The sequence below is a fragment of the Piliocolobus tephrosceles genome, chromosome 16 (assembly GCF_002776525.5).
Source record: "Piliocolobus tephrosceles isolate RC106 chromosome 16, ASM277652v3, whole genome shotgun sequence".
Taxonomy (NCBI): Eukaryota; Metazoa; Chordata; class Mammalia; order Primates; family Cercopithecidae; genus Piliocolobus; species Piliocolobus tephrosceles.
This window is the reverse complement of record NC_045449.1, coordinates 19,466,624-19,487,809: the sequence shown is the minus strand read 5'-3', so window position 1 is coordinate 19,487,809 and position 21,186 is coordinate 19,466,624. Positions and strand designations below refer to the sequence as shown.

The window sequence follows — 21,186 nt, the reverse complement described above, 5'->3', positions numbered from 1 at the left end:
AGAATGATGACAGCCGTTCAGAAAACTGTCAGGTGAGATGCAGGCTGTGATTCAGGAGAGGTGTTTGTGAGGGGTACATTTGGGACCGCAGACCCCACAGACGCAGAGGAGGCAGACTGCTCGGAAGCCCTCTTCACATGAGAGCAGCCACAGCCAGGAAGGCCTCTTGTGTGACTGGCAATAATCTGAGGATGTTTGAGGAGAGCTTTCTTTCATGTGCCATATTTCATCTCATTCTCCCTGTGCCCCTCCCTCTCTCTCACCTCCCACATAGATCTGTAGATCTGACCTTGGAAGTCTCTCGAATTGTCCATCGTGTTCCATGGCCTCAATTCAGTGCCTGCCTTCTGACCAATTTCCTGCTGTCAGCCTCTCCCAGTCTCACCCACCCTCCGTCTTTATAAAGGATGCCCTGGTCCTGAGTCTCAGAAAGCCCCTTTAGATGCCAGGCCCTGCAGGGCCATCCCAGAGCCTTTGACGTTGCAGACCTCAGTTGCTTCCACCAGCTGTGTCCCCTGCCCTCAGTCTGGGGGTCCTCCTGTTCCCACAGAAGCATTCCAGACCTTCCCAGGCCTGCTGACATCCGCCTGCAGGCGCAGCTCTGGGCTTTCCTTTTGAAGCCTGCCCTACCTGCCCTTTGCTCTGTATTTATTGAGTTCCCATGGGGCACCAGGCACTGAGCACAGAACAGAGCCCTCTACCCTCATGGAGCTTCCATGGTAATGGGAAAGAAAAACACAATATAAATTATTCAGCATATTATGTAACGAGTGCTCTGGAAAACAGCAAGACAGAAAGTCCTGCTGAGTGTCTTTGGAGAGGTAAGGGAGGGTGGCTTGTAGTATGAATGGATCAAGGATTGAAGGAGCACGGGGGTGAGCCTTGTTGGAAAGAGCCTTCCCGGCAGAAGGGCAGCTGTGCAAAGGCCCTGAAGTGAGAGTGTACTCAAGGTGTTTGAGAAAAGGCAGCCAGTGAGGTGGCGATGAATGACAGAGCATGGCCTGTGCATGGGGGTGGAGCATGGCAGAGGTGGGCTTGGAGGAGGTGTGGGGCAGGGCCTCTCAACTCTATCTGGCTGAGAGCATGCCTTGAATTCCTGATCCATCCAGACGGGTACTTTTGTGTCCATGTTTAGATGTTGTGCCGATGTCATTGCCAGGAGCTTTTGAAACACTTTCACTATGCTTACCTTGCAGATCATGCACTCAGTGGCCCGGTGCTGGGCCTTCTGAGTTTATGTCAGAAATTTTCTTGACTTTCACCCACAGCGAGGTAGGGGAACATGAGGGTTAGGAGGATCCCTTGGGCTGTGTGTGGGCAGGGTGGGAGCAGGGAGCTGGGTCAGGAGGCCACTGTCCCCATCCAGGTGGAAGATGGTGGGGGTCTGGACCCGGCAGGGCTGCAGAGGTCTGTCTGGGCAGTGGCCAGGTTCTGGGTTTGTTTTTTTTTTCGGTTTTTTTTTTTGGTTTTTTTTTTTTTGTTTGTTTTTTGAAACGGAGTCTCGCACTGTCACCCAGGCTGGAGTGCAGTGGCGTGATCCCGGTTCACTGCAAGCTCTGCCTCCTGGGTTCACGCTATTCTCCTGCCTCAGCCTCATGAGTAGCTGGGACTACAGGCGCCCGCCACCTCGCCCGGCTAGTTTTTTTTTTTTTTTTGAGACGGAGTCTCGCTCTGTCGCCCAGGCTGGAGTGCAGTGGCTGGATCTCAGCTCACTGCAAGCTCTGCCTCCCGGGTTCACACCATTCTCCTGCCTCAGCCTCCCGAGTAGCTGGAACTACAGGCGCCCACCACCTTGCCTGGCTAGTTTTTTGTATTTTTTAGTAGAGACGGGGTTTCACTGTGTTAGCCAGGATGGTCTCGATCTCCTGACCTCGTGATCCACCCATCTCGGCCTCCCAAAGTGCTGGGATTACAGGCTTGAGCCACCGCGCCTGGCCTGTATTTTTTTTAATAGAGACGGGGGTTTCACCATGTTAGTCAGGATGGTCTCGATCTCCTGACCTCGTGAGCCACCGCGCCTGGCCGGTTCTGGGTATGTTTTAAAGATGACCCGACAGGCCTTGCTAGAGGACTGGGCAGAGTGAGAGGGAAGCTGAGGATGACTCTGAGGTCTGTGAGTGGAGCAGCTGGAGGCGGAGCTGCCATCATCTGAGGTGAGGGCAGCTATGGGTGCAGCAGGTTAGCAGAGGGGTTGAGTTCAGGACACATAGAAGTGTCTCCTAGACACGCAAGTGGAGGTGTCAAGAAGATCTGAGAAGTCTGGAGTTGGGGAGAGAATTCTGGGCTGCAGACATGCTTTGGGAATTGTCAGGGCATGGACAGTGCTTATGACTGTCCGCTGTTCAGCCTCACCTGGCACTCATGGTAGTTTGTTTGTTTGGTTTTTTGAGATGGAGTCTCACTCTGTTGGCCAGGTTGGAGTGAGTGCGGTGGTGTGATCTGGGCTCACTGCAACCTCCACCTAGCTGGCTTCAAGCGATTCTCCTTCCTCAGCCACCTGGGTAGCTGGGATGACAGGCGCATGCCACCATGTCTGGCTAATTTTTGTGTTTTTAGTAGAGATGGGGTTTCATCATGTTGGCCAGGTCTCAAACCCCTGACCTCAAGTGATCTGCCTAGCTCAGCCTCCCAAAGTGCTGGGATTACAGGTGTGAGCCACCACGCCTTTGGCGCTTATGGTCTTGTAATTTCTGACACACCAGCTGCCCTCCCAAGGCTGGGCCTCTTAAGGTTTACCCGTGTTGGCTACCCTTACATGATCCTTGCTTGTAGTCAGGGCTCAGGACTGTTGTGTGTGGGTAGAAGCTGCGCAGCCCAAATGAGGACCCTCAGGCCCAGGGAGTTGAGAGATTTGCCTAAGATCACACAGAGATGGCAGCTGGCCTGAACTGCAACTTGGTGGGGGTGAGCAGCCCACTTATTACCCACCCCCAGGACTCTTTGAATCATTTCCTATTCTGTTCTGCAGGACTGGCCACAGTGTCAAAAGGCTTTGGAGAAATTACAGAAGTTCTTGGGTAGAGGGAACCTACATCAAAGGGAGGCAGATGGGGATGGGAAAAGCATTCCTGAGTTAAGGTGGAGGCCTGGAAAGAAAGATTCCTGCTCTCCTCTCACCGAGGACACTCTAAGGCCAGGGGCCAGATCTTTTGCCCTGGCTGGCCTTTGTTGAGGGCTAGTAAAGGAAGGAAGGAATGCCCACCTTGGTGTTCTCAGCCCCCTTGCTGAGCTTCCTGAAGTACAGTCTGTGGAGCCAAAGCTACAGCTGTCTTGATGCTCCCTGAGCAAGTCCTGAGTTGCTTGATACCTTGAAGTTCTTGGTGGGAGTTTAACTGCCCAGCATTCCTGTTCTTAAAAAAAAAAAAAAAAAAAGAAAAAGGAGGGCAGACAGAATAGAAATCTTCATTGCCTTCTGATTCACTAAAGTGAATCAGAACCAACTTGGGTCCTGAAACCAGAGTAAGCAGTGGTGGGCTTTATACCAGGTGGGGGCTGCTGCCTGCAGCTGGGTCTTCTTGTCTCTCCTCATGGCCCCTCATGTCTTGCTGACACCGTTGGCCCTGGCTGTGGTATGCTTCAGGTTTGCTCCCAGAGAAATGGCAGGGATTCCTTTGGGCCACTGGTCCTCTGGTACTCTGGTCTGAGAGCCCCTTGTGCTGAGGCTGTTCCTCTCACACCCCACCCAGCAAGGGTTTGCCAAGTGATTACTAGAGATTATGACCACTTAATTTATTTGCCCTGCTTCACTCTAGAAAGGATTTGAGTTGGCTTGTAAAACACATGCATTGCCACAGGATTAAATAGATACCAGAAGAAATTGGGGCAAAAGGAAAATAGAGGTGAGAAAGAAAAGTCAGGATTGCATACAGTGGCTAGAGATGAATCCAAATTTGGTTTGGTACTGTGCAGCTGGGAAGGCCAGAGTGTCAGGCAGCCTGCCTGGGACTTCATGGAGCAGTGGCCATGATCATTGTCCTGTGGCATCACCCCAACAGCTGCTGCTGCTGTCCTCCAGGCCATCGGGCCATGCCTCCACTCTCTAGTGGCCTGGTAAGAATCTAAGGGGAAACAGGATTTCTCAGGGAGTGGAGTGGCAAGGCTATCCATGGTTATCAGCCATTCATTCTTTTTTTTTTTTTTTTTTTTTTTTTGAGACGGAGTCTCGCTCTGTCGCCCAGGCTGGAGTGCAGTGGCTGGATCTCAGCTCACTGCAAGCTCCGCCTCCCGGGTTTACGCCATTCTCCTGCCTCAGCCTCCCGAGTAGCTGGGACTACAGGCGCCTGCCACCTCGCCCGGCTAGCTTTTTGTATTTTTTAGTAGAGACGGGGTTTCATCGTGTTAACCAGGATGGTCTCGATCTTCTGACCTCGTGATCCGCCTGTCTCGGCCTCCCAAAGTGCTGGGATTACAGGCTTGAGCCACCGCGCCCGGCCCAGCCATTCATTCTTAAACCCAGTAGAGACTTGGTAGAATTTGCAGGCTTTCTTGTGCGTTTCATGAGTGTGTCCAGGAAGTCCCCAGGCACAGTGGGCCCTCAGAGGACTCTACGGAAGCTGTCTTCATAGCAAGGGAACCTCGGGTGAACCAGAGTTGTCATGGCCTCAGCCCTGCTTGCCCGACTCTGGGAGTAGAGCTGGAGCGTGCACACACACAGACACATGTGCACTTACACCAGACATGTACACACATGAAGGAGAGTGTTTTGATAAGACGTAGGCATCTGAAAAGGGAGTCCTACCCAGGTCTACTTCTGAAAACTCAAAGATGTGGGAAAATATATTGTTAAAAAAAGAAAAGCCAAACGAGCCAGCATGTCAGAAGTGCTTCTGAGGTGGACCTTGGAAGGATCCTGGGCCAGCTGAGGTCTCCTGAGAGTGTGGGAGGTGTCAGAGCTCCGAGGTATGGGGCTGAGTGATGCTGTCAGGAACTAGGAGAGTAGCAGGGCATGCCTGGGTCTGAGAAGGTGGTTGGTGGCCGCCAGCCAGGTATTTCCTAGTGTCAGAAAGGCCAGGGATAGCTACCTGTGGGGAGTGTGTCCAGCCCTCAGGGGCCTTCCATTGGGTTTTGGGGATGGACCAGGAATTTGGTGGGAGATGAGACTCATTTGGCATCTTGTTTTGGTGAAATGTGTTCTGTAAGTCAGGGGAGCCCTGCATCTTTGGCTGGCGGTCAGTCCCGGGGGCAGAGGCACAGCAGGGCTGTCAGTGTTAGCTTACTTTAGAGAGAGTTAATCTCTTCAAGTGGAAAATTGAGTCACGTAGAAGCTGATTAGTAACATGAACACACCCTCAGAGGTGGCAGGTTTATTGACACATCTATCCAAGTGTCAGGTATAAAAGATGCTCATTCTTGCCACAAGGGCTTGGGTTTTAAGTGGGTTTTGAATGTGGTTCATGAAGGCTGTTGAATGGCAGAGCTGCTGAAGTCAGGCAGTTGCCCAACACAACCAGAAGGCATCTGGATCACCTCTCCTGGGCCTTTGCCTTCACTTAGAAGGAGTCCATTTGCTTCTCACACTTGTGAAGAAGGTAGACAGGGCAGATGAGGTTAATAAGGAAACTGACATGAACTTGCTCCCCTAAATCCTCTCATTTGTAAGTGAAGAAGCTAGAATTTGAACTGGGATTTTGAAGAACCCTGGTTCTCTTTCCTCTACTTGACAGTTTTTGAAATTGCTTTAAAATTTTTTCTGCAAAATAGACAAATACAGTATACACCTATTACAATTTCAAGATTATATGGTTCATCTTATATAGTGCTTTTTTCTTTATTATTATTTTTTTCTTTTTAAGACAGGGTCGGCCAGGCATGGTGGCTCATGCCTATAATCCCAATCTCGACACATTGGGAGGTCAAGACAGGTGGATCTCTTGAGGTCAGGAGTTCGAGACCAGCTTGGCCAACATGGTGAAACCCATCTCTACTAAAAATACAAAAAAATTGGCTGGACATGATGTTGGGCACCTGTAATCCCAACTACTCAGGAGGCTGAGGCGGGAGATTCGCTTGAACCTGGGAGGCAGAAGTTGCAGTGAGCCGAGATTGTGCCACTGCACTCCAGCCTGGGTGACAAAAGCGAAACTCTGTCTCCAAAAAAAAAAAAAAAAAAGGATCTTGCTCTGTTGCTCAGGCTGGAGTGCAGTGGTATGATTATGGCTCACTGCAGCCTCTGCCTCCCAGGCTCCCAGGGCTCAAGTGATCCTCCCACCTCGACTTCCTGGGTTTCTGAGACTATAGGTACATGCCACTATGCCCAGCCTTTTTTTTTTTTTTTTTTTTAATTTTCTGTATTTTGTAGAGATGGGGTTTTGCCATGTTGCCCAGGCTGATCTAGAACTCCTGGGCTCAAGCTATCCTCTGGCCTCGGCCTCTCAAAGTGTTGGGATTATAGGCATGTAGGCACAAGCCACCACACTCAGCCAGGAATACCTAATTAAATCGTTATTTTATTGGGCCCCAGATCTTAAGGAACTCCTCTGATTGTCAGAGTATGGGATTGTTCTCGGAATTGAAACAGTGCTATCAAGGCCGGGCGCGGTGGCTCACGCCTATAATCCCAGCACTTTGGGAGACCGAGGCGGGTGGATCACTTAAGGTTAGGAGTTTGAGACCAGCCTGACCAACATGGTGAAACGCCTGTCTCTACTAAAAATACAAAAAATTAGTCGGGTGTGGTGGTGGGTGCCTGTATCCCAGCTACCCAGGAGGCCGAGGCAGGAGAATTGCTTGAGTTCGGGAGGTGGAGGTTACAGGGAGCCGAAATTGCACCCCTGCACTCCAGCCTGGGTGACAGAGCAAGACTCTGTCTTGAAAGAAAGAAAGGAAGGAAGGAAGGGAGGGAGGGAGGGAGAGGGGAGAGAGAGAGAGAGAGAGAGAGAGAGAGAGAGAGAGAGACAAACAGTGCTATCAAAATTGCTGATTGGGAGGCTGGCTGCAGTGGCTCATGCCGGTAATCCTAGGACTTCGAGAGGCTGAGACAGGTGAATTGCTTGAGCTCAGGAGTTCGAGACCAGCCTGGGCAGCATGGCAAAACCCCATCTCTAGAAGAAAAAAAAAAAAAAAAAAAAACAGGCATGGTGGTGTGCACCTATAGTCTCACCTACTTTGAGGGGCTGGGGTGGGAGGAATCGCCTGAGCTCAGGAAGTTGAGGCTGCAGTGAACCAGGATTGTGTCACTGCACTCTAACCTGGGTGACAGAGTGAGACCCTTTCTCAGAAAAAACAAAAAACCCATTATTGATTAAATGGTTGACATTGATGTGTACCATAGAAAATGGATCAATACAATATCTGTTTTTAAAGGATCCTTTGTAGTATAGGTAAACAAATTATTGTTTGTAAACTGTCAATAAGTGTAGGAGGGAAAAGGGAGGTGTTTTAAGTCAGATTGGCTAGCATAGTCACAGCTGCTGAAGGTGTCTTTATTCATGGATGCTCAATACAGCAGTTGCTAGTTTGATATAGCCAACTTTCAGGAGGCATTAAAAAATTATATGACTAGACACAGTATGACTAGACACAGGAGGGAAGGCATACAGATAGATTTCTCTTTGCATAGGAAAGTAGGCCATATAATTTAAATCTGTTTCTGTATCATATCCTTTTTTACTGTCTTCAGAGTCCTTTTCACTACCTGAAATTCTCTCTCTTTGTTTTGTCTCCCTGCACTAAAACGAGCTGTTAGAACAGGAGCCCCATTCATGCCCCGCACTGTATCCCTAGTGTCCCTAGCACAACACCTGAACCAGGAAAGGTGCTTAGAACATACTTCATGCGTGAGTGCTAAATGAGCCTCTCTTCTCCTGTCTGCTCACCTGAGGTCAGGAGTTCCAGACTAGCCTGCCCGACACAGTGAAACCCCGTCTCTATTAAAACTAAAAAAAAAAAAAAAAAAAAAAAATAGCCGGGTGTAGTGGCACACACCTGTAGTCCCAACTATTTGGGAGACTGAGTCGAGAATCACTTGAATCTAGGAGGCGGAGGTTGCAGTGAGCAGAGATCGTGCCATTGGACTCCAGTCAGGGCAACAAGAGCGAAACTACCTCTCAAAAAAGAAAAAAAATACATTTGAGGTCAATTCCAGAAATACAGAAATGCCTTATATATTTGTGTGGTTTCTCGATGCTTTGAGGTTGAATTTAGCAACAGTATGATTCATAGTTGTTAGTTTTTGTTTATTGATACAAGGCAGTTCCTCATTTTGACAGTTGTCTTTTCTTTTTTCCCTAAATCACTAGCTCTCAAGCTTTTAAATCTCCCAAAATGTCCCAAATCCCAGGCCACACCTCTGCCATACCTCTCAAATTAGAATCTCTGGGAGGGCCCCAGGTGCTGAGGTGGCACTGACAGCAGTGTGCTGGGAGCTGCTGGTTCCCTGTCAGGCTTTAATCAGTTGAAGGGCTCTTCCTCCACTCTCTCCTCAACTCATGGCCCATAGTAGTGTCTTTTCACAGAGTTATAGGCAGCCATGTGACACTCCAACTTGGAGCACCTTGGAGATTGATATTATACATCAAATTAATCTCCTCCTGCTGACTTCTAATGGAAAGCTTAGTCCAGCTTGCGGTGGGATAACCAGAGCCCCTCCTGCCAGTCCACTCCGTGACCTACTTCTCCAAGTACAGTGAGGGCATGAAGTCATTCATTCTGCTAGTTTTTTTTTTTTTTTAAATTGGGACAGAGTCTCACCCTATCACCCAGGCTGGAGTGCAGTGGCGTGATCTCGGCTCACCACAACCTCTGCCTCCCGGGTTCAAGCAGTTCTCCTGTCTCAGCCTCCTGAGTAGCTGGGACTACAGGCACGTGCCACCACATCCAGCTAATTTTTGTATTTTTAGTAGAGATGGGGTTTCATCATGTTGGCCAGGCTGGTCTCGAACTCCTGACCTCAGGTGATCCACCCGCCTCTGCCTCCCAAAGTGCAAGGATTACAGATGTGAGCCATCGCGCACGGCTACTGCTAGATTTTCGGTACAAAAGTAATGTATGTCCATTCATGATAGTTGGGAAATGCAAAAAATAGAAATAGTAAAAGAAGAAAAAAATGCCGCAGTCTTAACCATAACATACAAAGACAACTGTTGTTCACATGTTGGTCTATTTATTTTTATTTTTATTTATATTTTTGGAGACAGTGTCTTGCTGTTGCCCAGGCTGGAACATTGTGGCACAATCATGGCCTATGCAGCCTCGAACTCCCAGATTCAAACAATCCTTCCACCTCAGCCTCGCCTAGTAGCTGGAAGTACAGGCACACACCACACCCAGCCAAGTGTTTGATTTTTAGTAGAGACGAGATCTTCCTATGTTGGCCAGGCTGGTCTGGAACTCCTGGCCTCAAGTGATCCTCCTGCTGTGGCCTTGCAAAGTGCTGGGATTACAGGACTGAGCCATCATGCCTGGCCACGTGTTGGTGTAGTTCCTTCTGGACTTTTTCCCAAGCATTTTCTTTTTCACACTGTGAATGCAACTTTGCATTCCTGCTTTCTGTCTTGTGACATTGAAACAGAAGCATTTTCTGTGGTTCCTACACAGCCCTGTAAACACTTTAACAGCTGCACATAGTATTCCTCTGGGTGAAGATCCTAAGTCATCCTTGCCCTGACGTTGGACTGTCAGTCACTCCTCATGTTCACACTGAACAGCCCACAGATTTTAGTGACAGGGCCCTGGCTGCATAGACTGACCACTGGCAAATGGGATCCACCAAGTTGTGCAATTTTGTTGTAGCCGTCTGTCTGGGGGCAAAGCATGCAGGTTCTTAATCTGGAGAGGAACTGAAGGCCAGGGCAAGACCCACATCCCCAAAAGGCAGTTGTGCTGACAGATCTGAATCACAGGTCTGAAAACAAAGCTGATCTAACATTTGATATTATACAGATGGTACAACAGTATTACGGACATGTCATTCACAACCATGTGACATTTTCAACGCATATTTTCCAAAAAGTGTGTTCATGTGCTCACTTTCTGCGCTCGTGTGTGAGGGCCAGCCCTAAGCTTCCAGGGGCTTGCAGCTGGTAGCTAAGACCTTGTTTTTGTCGGGCCCCATTTAAGAGAGGCAGACATACCGGACACCGTGTGGTGCTGGATGTGGGGGAAGGTGGTGTTCAGGCAGGCAGTGCGGAGTGGTTGTAAACTATGGAGCTACTCTAGCCCTTCACTTGTCATCATCTCAGTTTGTGAGAGAGCATGAGGCCAAGGGCAAGCCACTGGGGGGCCTAAACCAGGAGGGCAGAAGCAGTGACCTTGTTACGCTTGGCCACAGAGGCTGCCTCTCATTTCCATGAGAAATAGGACAATTATGCAGTCTGATTTTTTTAAAAAAAATCTAACTCTATACATTTTCCATGTTGCTAGATACTTTGTTTTATTTATCAATTCATTTATGTATGTATGTATGTATGTATTTTTTTTTTGAGACGGAGTCTTGCTTTGTCATCCAGGCTGGAGTGCAATGGCGTGATTTCTGCTTACCGTAACCTCCACTTTCCAGGTTCAAGTGATTCTCCTGCCTCAGCCTCCTGAGTAGTTGGGATTGTAGGTGTGCACCACCATGCCCAATTAATTTTTTATGTTTTCAGTAGAGACGGGTTTTCGCCATTTTGGCTAGGCTGGTCTTGAACTCTGGACCTCAGGTTATCCTGCCCACCTCAGCCTCCCAAAGTGTTGGGATTACAAGTGTGAGCCACTGCGCCCTGCCTATTTATGTTTTTTTTTAGAGTTGGGGTCTTGCTATGTCACCCAGGCTGGCTGGAGCGGTGTTGTGATTCTACCTCACTATATCTTTGAACTCTTGGGCACAAGGGATCCTCCCATCTCAGCCTCTTGAGTAGTTTGGGACTACAGACACCTGCCACCGAGCCCAGCAACACTTAGTTTTAAAGGTTAAACCTTGGGCAGCTTACTTGTAAAATGGGCATAACCATAGTGCTTCTGTTCTGGGTTATTGTGTAAATTACATATGCTAATAATGTATGCACTTCACATACCACCTTGCACACAGGAAATGCTCCAGAAGTGACCCTGTCACTGTAATTCTTATGATCAGACTTGCTTCGGATTTTCACCAGTGTAAATGATGCTGTGGTAAACTTCTTTGAACAGAAAGCTTGTTTTTTTCTGTTTTTAAGGATTCTTTGGATTATTTCTTCAATGTAGAATTCCCAGAAGTCAGATTAGTGGGAAAAGTGTATGAACGTTCTGTTTCTTGAAGCATGACAAATGTTTTCCAAACAGACTGTTTCCAAACAAATGCTTTACCCCCAGCAGTGGGGGAGGGTACTCAGTTGATAGGCCCTGAGCCCACAGCAGATGCTATAATTTTATAATTGATTATTTCCAATTGAATAGATGAAAATTATCAGAATACTCATTTTAAAAATGAGTTTCCTGTTTATGACTCTAAGAAATTGTTGCAGGCATTTAACTTCTTTGAAGTTCATGATTGAATTAAAAAAGAGATAAATGATTATCTTTGTTGAAGTGCCCACTCACCTCAGCTGGCACTGCCTGGGCTTCAGCACCCCTCCTCCCACTCTAACTCATCCCTGGAGAGCTGAGGGTGGCTCAGGGTGAGGCTACAGGTCCTCTTCTCCTTACTGCTGGTCCCCAGCCATGATGAGACCCCTGCCCCAGCACTCCGCCCAGAGAAGGATAGGCTGTAGCTTTGTTACTTTCACCGTGGACAGAAGCAGCAGGAACCTCAGGGACTCCTGAGGTAAATGGCAGTGAGAAAAAGCTGCTTAGTGTTTTGGCTAAACCCTTTCCCACCCAACAAGTTGGTGCTCTTATTGTAGGAGAGGGTTTAATAGCCCAAAGATAATGGCACAACTTGCTTTTTTATTTCTGACTGAGGATGGGATTTGACTCATGCAGACAAATGGATGGACCGCCTTTTGTCTCTGCTTTACCCTCCCCTGTCTTTCACCAGCCCTGCATTGGAGCCTCAACATGGTCATTGTTGGGGCTCTGCCTTTTTTCACCCGGGATTTCAGCTTCCTTGTCTGTAAACTGAGGTAGCAGTACCAGTGTTGCAGAGTGGTAGTAGAGAAGTTATAGCCATTATTTGTTTTCACCAGAAACTAAACTTGACCATTATCTGATGGATGTTTGAGCACCTACTCTGTGCCAGAAGCAAAGCTGACATAGTGCCTGCTTTCCGCCCGCTAGGGCAGATGGCCGACTGGAAGTAGTTGAACAGACTAGAACACGCAGCTACAGGGGATCAGGGCTGCAGTCTAGGTGCCGCCCAGCTGCCCTGCGGTTCTGTGGTGGGCAGGTCTATGCACATCTACCCCCAGTGTCCAGGGGCCAAGGAAGGAGGCTGACAAATTCAGTTTCTTAGGAAGAAACAGGGACTTACGAGCAGAAGCCACGTCTCTCTCAGGCAATGGTGAGACAACATGTCAGATCCCAAACCATTACCCCCCCAGAGCTAGGGCTTATATACCATAGGGAAAGGGTGATTCAGAAGGAACGTGTGGACCATTTGAAGTACGATAACATTAAGGTAGTTTGACCTAAAGACAGGATTTAAGGTAAGTATGTGCTCTTACATAAAAACAATAAACGCTGTAAACCTTTTTTTTTTTTTTTTTGAGACAGAGTTTTGCTCTTGTTGCCCAGGCTGGAGTGCAATGGTGCAGTCTCGGCTCACTACAACCTCTGCCTCCCATGTTCAAGCGATTCTCCTCCCTCAGCCTCCCAAGTAGCTGGGATTACAGGCGCCCACCACCATGCCTGGCTAATTTTGTATTTTTAGTAGAGACGGGGTTTCTCCATGTTGGTCAGGCGGGTCTCAAACTCCTGACCTCAGGTGATCCATCCGCCTCGGCCTCCCAAAGTGCTGGGATTATAGGTGTGAGTCACCGTGCTTGGCAACCTGTCAGTCTTGGAGGCCTTCCTGGAACTAGGATTAATCAGAAGCCAGCCTGGTGAATTAGCCTCTAAGATGGAGCTGCTTTGGTCTCCACATCCGCTGAGTGCTCCCTGTGCGTCAAGGCCAGCTCCAGGTACCAAGGTATAAGTAGCAAATAAAATGGATGGACCCTCTGCTCTGTTGAACTCCCAGTCTGATGAGAAACAAAGCCAGGGGAGGTGCAGTGAGAAGGTCGCCTTAGAGCTGCTACTTAGGGATGAGGATGCGGTTCTCCTTCCCATTTGAGGACCATGAGCAGCACACAGAGTGTGAGGGAGCAGCAGTCAGGCAAAGGCTCGAGGCAGGAAGGAGGCTGCATGGCAGGTGTCCAGGGAGGATGGGAAGCAAGCAGAGCCCAGTGTTACTTGGCTAGCTGCTGTGTCACCCTAGTCTCTACCTCCATGGTCCCATGGCAGTCTCCCCTGGTGTATCGGTGCTTCTGTCTCTTCTAAGGACACTAGTTCTATTGACTCTAGGGCCCATCCTGCTCCAGTATGACCTCATCTTCACTAATTACATCTTCACTAATTACATCGGCAGCTATCCTGTTTACAAATAAGGTCATGTTCTTCATCCTACTTCCTATGGGCACCCAGTTCTGCCCTTAACCCCTGGTCAGAAGACGGCACTGTAAGTGCTGAGTCCACATCATGTGGCAGCACCACGCACCAGCTGGTTCAGGAACCAGGTATCATACATAGGATCCCAATTAAATGTGTCCAGACTCCAGCCACTTCTCATACCCTTCATAGCTACTTTTCTGGCCCATGTTCTCTAGACCAGTCAAGTGGCATCACTGCCCCACTTAGACTCTGCAGAGCACCTCTGAGGGCTTCTGAACCCCCACCACTCTTTGGTCATGTGCCCTTGGGTGCCCTCTGCTGACACCAGCCTCAGAGCCTGTCCCCTGCTCTCAGAAGTGTCCATGCCCTTTTGCCAGCCCTTCCAGGGCTCTGTGCCAGCGCCTCCTGTGAGAGCATAGCCGAGCAGGCTCTCCTCTTCTCTGCCCTGCCCTGCCCTGTTCCTCCTGTTTAGATTTGTTTATGGTCTTTCCTTATTGGAACACAAGCTCATGGGAACAGGGACTTTCCTCAGTCCTAGAGGAGGCCATGCTCGGTGTGGGTGTGCACATGTAACTGACTGAGGGGGCAAAGCCCCTTTAGGGTGCTAGGAGCAAGCATGGGGCATAGGTCCTGAGTCTTGGCTCTGAGTTCTCATCCTGCCCCTGGATGGCTGTGAGCCACAGCCATTTACCCTCTCTGGGCCCCGGTGTCCCTATCAGTGGGAAAGGTTGGTAATGAAGAACCAGACCTTCAGGGTCAGACTCCACCTGCCCCAGCTGGGTGGACTTGGGACAGTCACTGCACCCCTGGCCTCAGCCTGGAATGTAAGCGGGGCAGCACCCCTTTATGGACGGAGGGTTCCTCAAGAGACAGTATTGCACAGGCGGTGGGTGATTTTCATATTGCTTCTTGTTTGTTCCCCACAACAACCCTGGGAGACGGTTCTCCATCCCCATTCTGCAGATGAGAAAACAGGCACTGAGAAGGTAATCACCTAGGCCGGAGGTCCCCAACCTCCGGGCCACGGACCCAAAGCTTCACCTTTATTTATAGCCGCTCCCCATCACTTACATTACTGTCTGAGCTCTGCCTCCTGTCAGATCAGCAGTGGCATTAGATTCTCATAGGAGCGCAAAGCCTATCGTGAACTGCACATGTGAGGGATGTAGCTTGTATACTCCTTAGGAGAATCTAATGCCTGATGGTCTGTCAGTGTTTCCCATCACCCCCAGATGGAACTGTGTAGTTGCAGGAAAACAAGCTCAGGGCTCCCACTGATTGTATATTATGGTGAGTTGTAGAATTATTTCATTCTATATTACAATGTAATAATAATGGAAATAAAGTGCACAATAAATGTAATGTGCTGGAACCATCCTGAAACCATCCTCCTCCCCACTCCTGGCCATGGAAAAACTGTCTTCCACTAAACCAGTCTCTGGTGCCAGAAAGGTCGGGGACAGCTGACCTAGGCCAAGGTCACGCATTAAGAAGTGGCAGAGCCCAGATCTGAGCCCAGGCATGGACTCGAGGGCCCATGCTCTCGTCTGCCACACTGGGCTGCCCTCTCAGGCTGATGGCACTCTGCCTGGGGTCAGGCCCAGGTGGGAGAAGCACATAGGGCAGGGAGGAGGGGTTCCCTCTGGGCGAGTGTCAGAGAGGGAGGTGCACTTCAGTTTTCCACACACACAGTGTGCATTCAGAAGCTTTTCTGGGTGGAAGCACAAGAAAATGTGAACAGCTGTCTCCTCTGGGGAGAGCAGTGGGGCAGGATGAGAGGAGTGGCTCTCACTTCCTTTTATGCTGAAATATTTAAGAGTAAGTCATGGGTATCCTCACATTCCTACCCTAAATACTTCAGTACACATCTTTTCCTGGAGAGTCATACTCACAGCCACGGTCAGACATACACTCACACACCTCACAAAATCGGAAATTAGTGGCATCATCTCACACTGAGGTCATGGTCGTATTTTTCCAGTTGTCTGGAAGTGTCTTGCTGCTGATCAGCCTAATGTGAGGCCACCCCAGGACCTCAGGCTGAGTCTAGCCATCCTGTTCCTGCAGTCTGTGTCATGGCAGCACACTCTCTATTCCTCGGGGCCAGCCCCTCTTTGGGGTGTCTGTCCCTGGCTTGGATCTGCCTGTCTGCTGCCTCTCACAGTGCTCAGCCTGGCCCTCAACCTGAGCTTCCTGCAAATCGGAATCACGGCTAGAGTCTGGATTCTGTGTATATCAGCGTTTTGCTGGGACTGTCATGGGTGGGGATATGTTGTCACCTGACAGGCAGCCCTCCCACCACTGATAGTGCCAGCGTTGGCCACAGCACAAAATGACTTTGTGATTTGTCCCTGTGTTGTAAAGTCACATCCCCCTTGTGGCTGGACAGTGATCTGGCTGTGGTCATGCTTCATTGCATTTTTCTTTCTTTTTTTTTTTGAGACGGAGTCTCGCTCTGTCGCCCAGGCTGGAGTGCAGTGGCCGGATCTCAGCTCACTGCAAGCTCTGCTTCCCGGGTTTACGCCATTCTCCTGCCTCAGCCTCCCGAGTAGCTGGGACTACAGGTGCCCGCCACCTTGCCCAGCTAGTTTTTTGTATTTTTTAGTAGAGACGGGGTTTCACCGTGTTAGCCAGGATGGTCTCGATCGCCTGACCTTGTGATCCGCCCGTCTCGGCCTCCCAAAGTGCTGGGATTACAGGCTTGAGCCACCGCGCCCAGCAATATTGCATTTTTCATTATACACCTTTTTGGCTTTTGCACCACGTATTTATATTCCTGTTAAATATTACCTGGTGTAGGCCGGGTGGGGTGGCTCACGCCTGTAATCCCAGCACTTTGGGAGGCTGAGGCGGGTAGATCATGAGGTTAGGAGGTCAAGACCAACTCGGCCAACATAGTGAAATCCCGTCTCTCCTAAAAATACAAAAATTAGCTGGGTGTGGTGGTTCGTGCCTGTAGTCCCAGCTACTCAGGAGGCTGAGGCGGGAGGATCACTTGAACCTGGGAGGCGGAGATTGCAGTGAGCCGAGACCACTCCATCGCACTCCAGCCTGGGTGACAGAGTGAGACTCCATCTCAAAAAAAAAAAAAAAAAAAAAAAAAAAATTACCTGGTGTAATCTGAACTTAACTTTTTTATGATTTGCCTCACTGGACTAAAAGCAACCTTCCCAGCCCCTCCCTGCAGGGAGGTAAAGTGAGGGCCCTAGAGGCTCTCCTATGTTGAAAAGTGGTGGGAATGTCCTCAGTAGCCAAGATAATTGCTGATTCAGGAAGTGGCCCCTGGAACCACAGGATGCTGTCACCACATTGAGGAAGCGCTTTGCTGCTGTTCAATAATGAGGAAGGAACTTAGCTGGACTGGAGAACTGACCACTGGACAGTAGACGCTGACCCTGGGCTCAGCGCTGGCTCCCTAGCCCCTCCCTCGAAGTAGGCCAGCCCAGCAGAAAGCAGCCCCAGGCCTGTTCCTTGGAGGCCTGGGAAGGGCCATGCTTTCTGTGTGTGAGGTGGAGGGTTGGGTGCCTGACAGAGCTTAACCCTCAGGTGGTCTGGTCTCCATGGATGGAGGACAGAGCACCAGCTCAGGACAGGGCTGGAATCTACAGGGAAGAGCCACCTGCATCCTGGCACTCCTGACCCCTTTGTAGGTCAGTTGCTTACCTCCTCCCACAGGCCCCACTGTCTTCATTTCACTGATGTGGGAGCAGAAGCTCAAAGAGATCAGGCTATCACATGGACTCCCGCTGCTGGTCAGTGGTGGAGACAAGATTCGTCCATCCAGTGCTCTTTCCACTATCTGGTCTTCTCTTGACTGACATGCACAGGGTGTGAGAAGTGGTGGCAGCGCTTGGGCCCATGTGGGGTCTTCTCATGCCCCCCAAGCCTGGCCACCTTTCATTTTTGCTGAGTTGTCATACATGTCTGTGTACCCAGCATTGCCAGACTAGGCCCAGGGACATACGAAGACCATGACCTCACCCTGCCTTCCCCACAGGGTCTGTGATGCTCACGTACCTGTGCAGTCATGCTGCCCACTGCACAGAGCCATTTGATGGTAGAATCCTGTCCCATGTGCTGTAAAATGTAAAAATACACTTGCGGGGTTTTTGGGTTTTTTTGTTTTGTTTTGTTTTTGTTTTTGTTTTTTTGTGACAGTCTTGCTGTGTTGCCCAGACTGGAGTGCAGTGGTGCGATCTTGGCTCGCTGCAACCTCCACTTCCCTAGTTCAAGTGATTGTCATGCCTTAACCTCCTGAGTAGCTGGGACTACAGGCACGTGCCACCACACCTGGCTAAATTTTGTATGTTTAGTAGAGACAGGGTTTTGCCCTGGTTGGCCAGGCTGATCTCGAACTCCTGGCCTCAAGTGATCCACCCACCTCGGTCTCCCAAAGTGCTGTGACATCATTACAGGCATGAGCCACCACGCCTAGCGTACATTTGGGTTTTTTGTAACTGCCACTTTCTTTCTCCTTGACCTATCCATGCAGATTAGAGGAGGCTCTTTAATCAGCACTGTGTGGCTGGCAGATGCTGCTTCCGTACTTTCTAGGAAAATTGCAAAATGTAGTTGATAAGAATCAATTTCCTGTTTTTCTACCAACTCGATTGCCTTCTTCCCCAGTTACCTGAAAGTGGCCCACTGAAGCATCTTTATTAGAAAATCTTTCACCCTTTGTTTTAGGAGCACATTTGGGAAAGGATGTCTCTCCCTTAGCACAGAGTACAGGCACCCAGGCTCTGCGGGGCAGTCCCTGGAGCAGACAGGGTAGACTTGAGTGGGAGAGACCCTTGTCTGCCTGAGTTGGGAGAGTTTTCTTGGTCTTCTTTTTAGATTGCATTTTGAGGGAAATGTTGGGCTTTTCTAGCCTTTCTACTCAGCCTCTCCCACTTAGGGTTTTTCTCAGCCAGTGTGACAGACTGGAAAGGATAGAAATTAGGCCTACCTGTGGTTACAGTTCTTGGCCACAGCAAGTGAAGACTTGGAGCTCTTCCAGTGGGATTCATAATGCAAAAGGCCGCCTTCATGGGAGAAGGGCCATGCATTTGGTGCAACTTTGGTGATGAGCTTAAACGAACAATTCCCGTTCTTCCTTCCAGTGAGTGTCTGGGAAGAAAGCAACCTGCAACAATGAGTGAGTGGCACATCCATCCCCCAGTACTTGCTTTTTCCCTTGGTGCCTGTGAGCTCTGAACCTTCAGATCCTCAGAGCAGAGCCAAAGCCAGGCTCAGGTGGTCAGAAGGGCCCATTCAGGCCTGTCTCACAACGACATCTGTGTTCACTGTCATGTGCATGGGCACAAGAGGCCCTTTGTGGAGCTGAGTTGCTGTCACCAAGGCAAGAATATCTCTGTTGGAATCCTCCCTCGAAGTTCAGACCCGCTGTGTGTAGCTCAGCTGATGTTCAGTGGTTGGTGGCCAAGAATTCTGCCATCTGCAGAACTGAAAGCTGTACATCCGTTTATGAAAACCACAACATTCAGGGGAATACCCTTTGTCTTTAATTTCCACATTGATGTGGTGAGCTATGAAGTGGTGAGCTGGTATGTGTCAGCTGTGCATTATTGTAACAGTGTCAGTTATGGTAGACATAAACATGTACGTTTGCATTTGAAGCTAGTCTGGCCTTGCAGATGTGCTAGAAAGCTCAGAGGACAAAGGAGGCCTCACTTCTCCAGCAGGTCCAGTTCAGATTCCCGCGCCCACTCTCCCCCTCCAACCTGGCTGTGTCAGTCACTGTAGCTGTGCAACCCAGTACCAGCTACCCTGCTAGGATGGGGCTTGTTTTCCAGAGCACGTTTTTCGGGGTGGGGTGGGATATGAGCCTTCTACTTGATTCATTTGTGGTTTCCATTTGGTAGTAAATGAAATGTGTCAGAAGTGCAATATTATAAAGCAAGGGTTTTGTGAACCAACCCTCAGAGATTCCTTATCAGGAAAGAGGCTGGGAACAGGTGGCTGGAGTGGTTAATGATTTGGATGGGAGTGCCCTGTTCAACTGAGAAGAGTCCCCTGGAACTGTCTGGCTTCCTTTATTCTCTTCCATGTGGATGGTGACATCTTTTTGAACATAGAAAAGCCCAAACTTGAGAGTTCTGATTGGCATAGGTGAAGTTTAGGAACAAAGCCCACAAAAAAAATACTTTTTGTTTTGGTGTATTATTAAGAAATCAAGTTGTTAAGGTGGATTGAGGACTTTTCATTACCCTCTAACTTTATCTGAAGAAATATAACTTTATTTCTTTGGGAAATATAATTGGGCGATAACACTAGGATGGGATTTGACTTGATTTTATTTAGAAAAATACATTTGTGTTTTTACAGCTGTAATTTTCTTTTTCTTTCTTTTTTTTTTTCGAGACAGAGTCTCACTCTGTCGCCCAGGCTGGAGTGCGGTGGCGCGATCTCGGCTCACTGCAAGCTCCGTCTCCCGGGTTCACACCATTTTCCTGCCTCAGCCTCCTGAGTAGCTGGGACTACAGGCGCCCACTATCACGCCTGGCTAATTTATTTTGTATTTTTAGTGGAGATGGGGTTTCACCATGTTAGCTAGGATGTTCTCGATCTCCTGACCTCGTAGCTAGGATGGTCTTGATCTCCTGACCTCGTGATCCACCTGCTTCGGCCTCCCAAAGTGCTGGGATTACAGGCGTGAGCCACTGCGCCCGGTCTGTTCCAAAGTAAATTTATTGCTATATGTTTTGTGTGTCTTTAAGAATCTCATGACAGGCCGGGCGCGGTGGCTCAAGCCTGTAATCCCAGCACTTTGGGAGGCCGAGACGGGCGGATCACGAGGTCAGGAGATCGAGACCATCCTGGCTAACACGGTGAAACCCCGTCTCTACTAAAAAATACAAAAAACTAGCCGGGCGAGGCGGCAGGCGCCTGTAGTCCCAGCTACTCGGGAGGCTGAGGCAGGAGAATGGCGTAAACCCGGGAGGCGGAGCTTGCAGTGAGCTGAGATCCGGCCACTGAACTCCAGCCCGGGCGACAGAGCGAGACTCTGTCTCAAAAAAAAAAAAAAAAAAAAAAAAGAATCTCATGACAGGGTGATGCCTCTGCTTGGCAACCTCACGTGGTAGAGAAATTCCCAGTCTCCTGCCTGGCCCCACCTCAGCCCTCTGCCCAGAAGCAGCCTCTTTCTACCTGCCCTGGTTCTTCAGTGGATCACATCTGTGGCCTGAATTGCATTTAGGCCTCTTCCCCTGTTTTATTCAAGATAGCTGTGTCCCAGCCATCTGAAAGCCTCCTTTGTCAAGAATTATTCCCAACCTTTTAGTTTCTTTCAAAGAGAAAAACCATAAGAATCAAATTTAGACTGGAAAGTAAGGCAGAAGCAACACCTAGGTGAGTGAATCCTGCTAGTTAGGTTTCCTAAAATAGATGTAATGAAAGAAGGAAGTAAACTAATACACAATTAGAACACTTACTTATTTTTTGAGATGGAATCTTGCTCTTTTGCCCAGGCTGGAGTGCAGTAGCTTGATCTTGGCCCACTGCAACCTCTGCCTCCTGTGTTCAAGCAGTTCTCCTGCCTCAGCCTCCCAAGTAGTTGGGATTACTGGCGCCCGCCACCACACCCAGCTAATTTTTGTATTTTCAGTAGAGACCGGGTTTTACCGTTTTGGCCAGGCTTGTCTAGAACTCTGGGCCTCAGGTGATCCGCCTCAGCCTCCCAAAGTGCTAGAATTACAGGCATAA

The 21,186-nt window shown here is 49.3% G+C and overlaps 1 protein-coding gene and 1 long non-coding RNA gene across 9 annotated transcripts in view; one reads left to right on the top strand and one right to left on the bottom strand.

Annotated features, from left to right (window-relative positions):
• Window positions 1-21,186, top strand: part of EPN2 (epsin 2) — a 101,374-nt gene that overhangs the window by 51,169 nt on the left and 29,019 nt on the right. The gene's annotated exons all lie outside the window — the stretch shown is intronic.
• Window positions 9,095-16,398, bottom strand: LOC111528152. Its single transcript, XR_002726881.2, has 2 exons — window positions 16,273-16,398; window positions 9,095-9,841 (listed from the first exon to the last, which is right to left on the bottom strand). It is a non-coding gene; the product is annotated as an uncharacterized LOC111528152 (long non-coding RNA).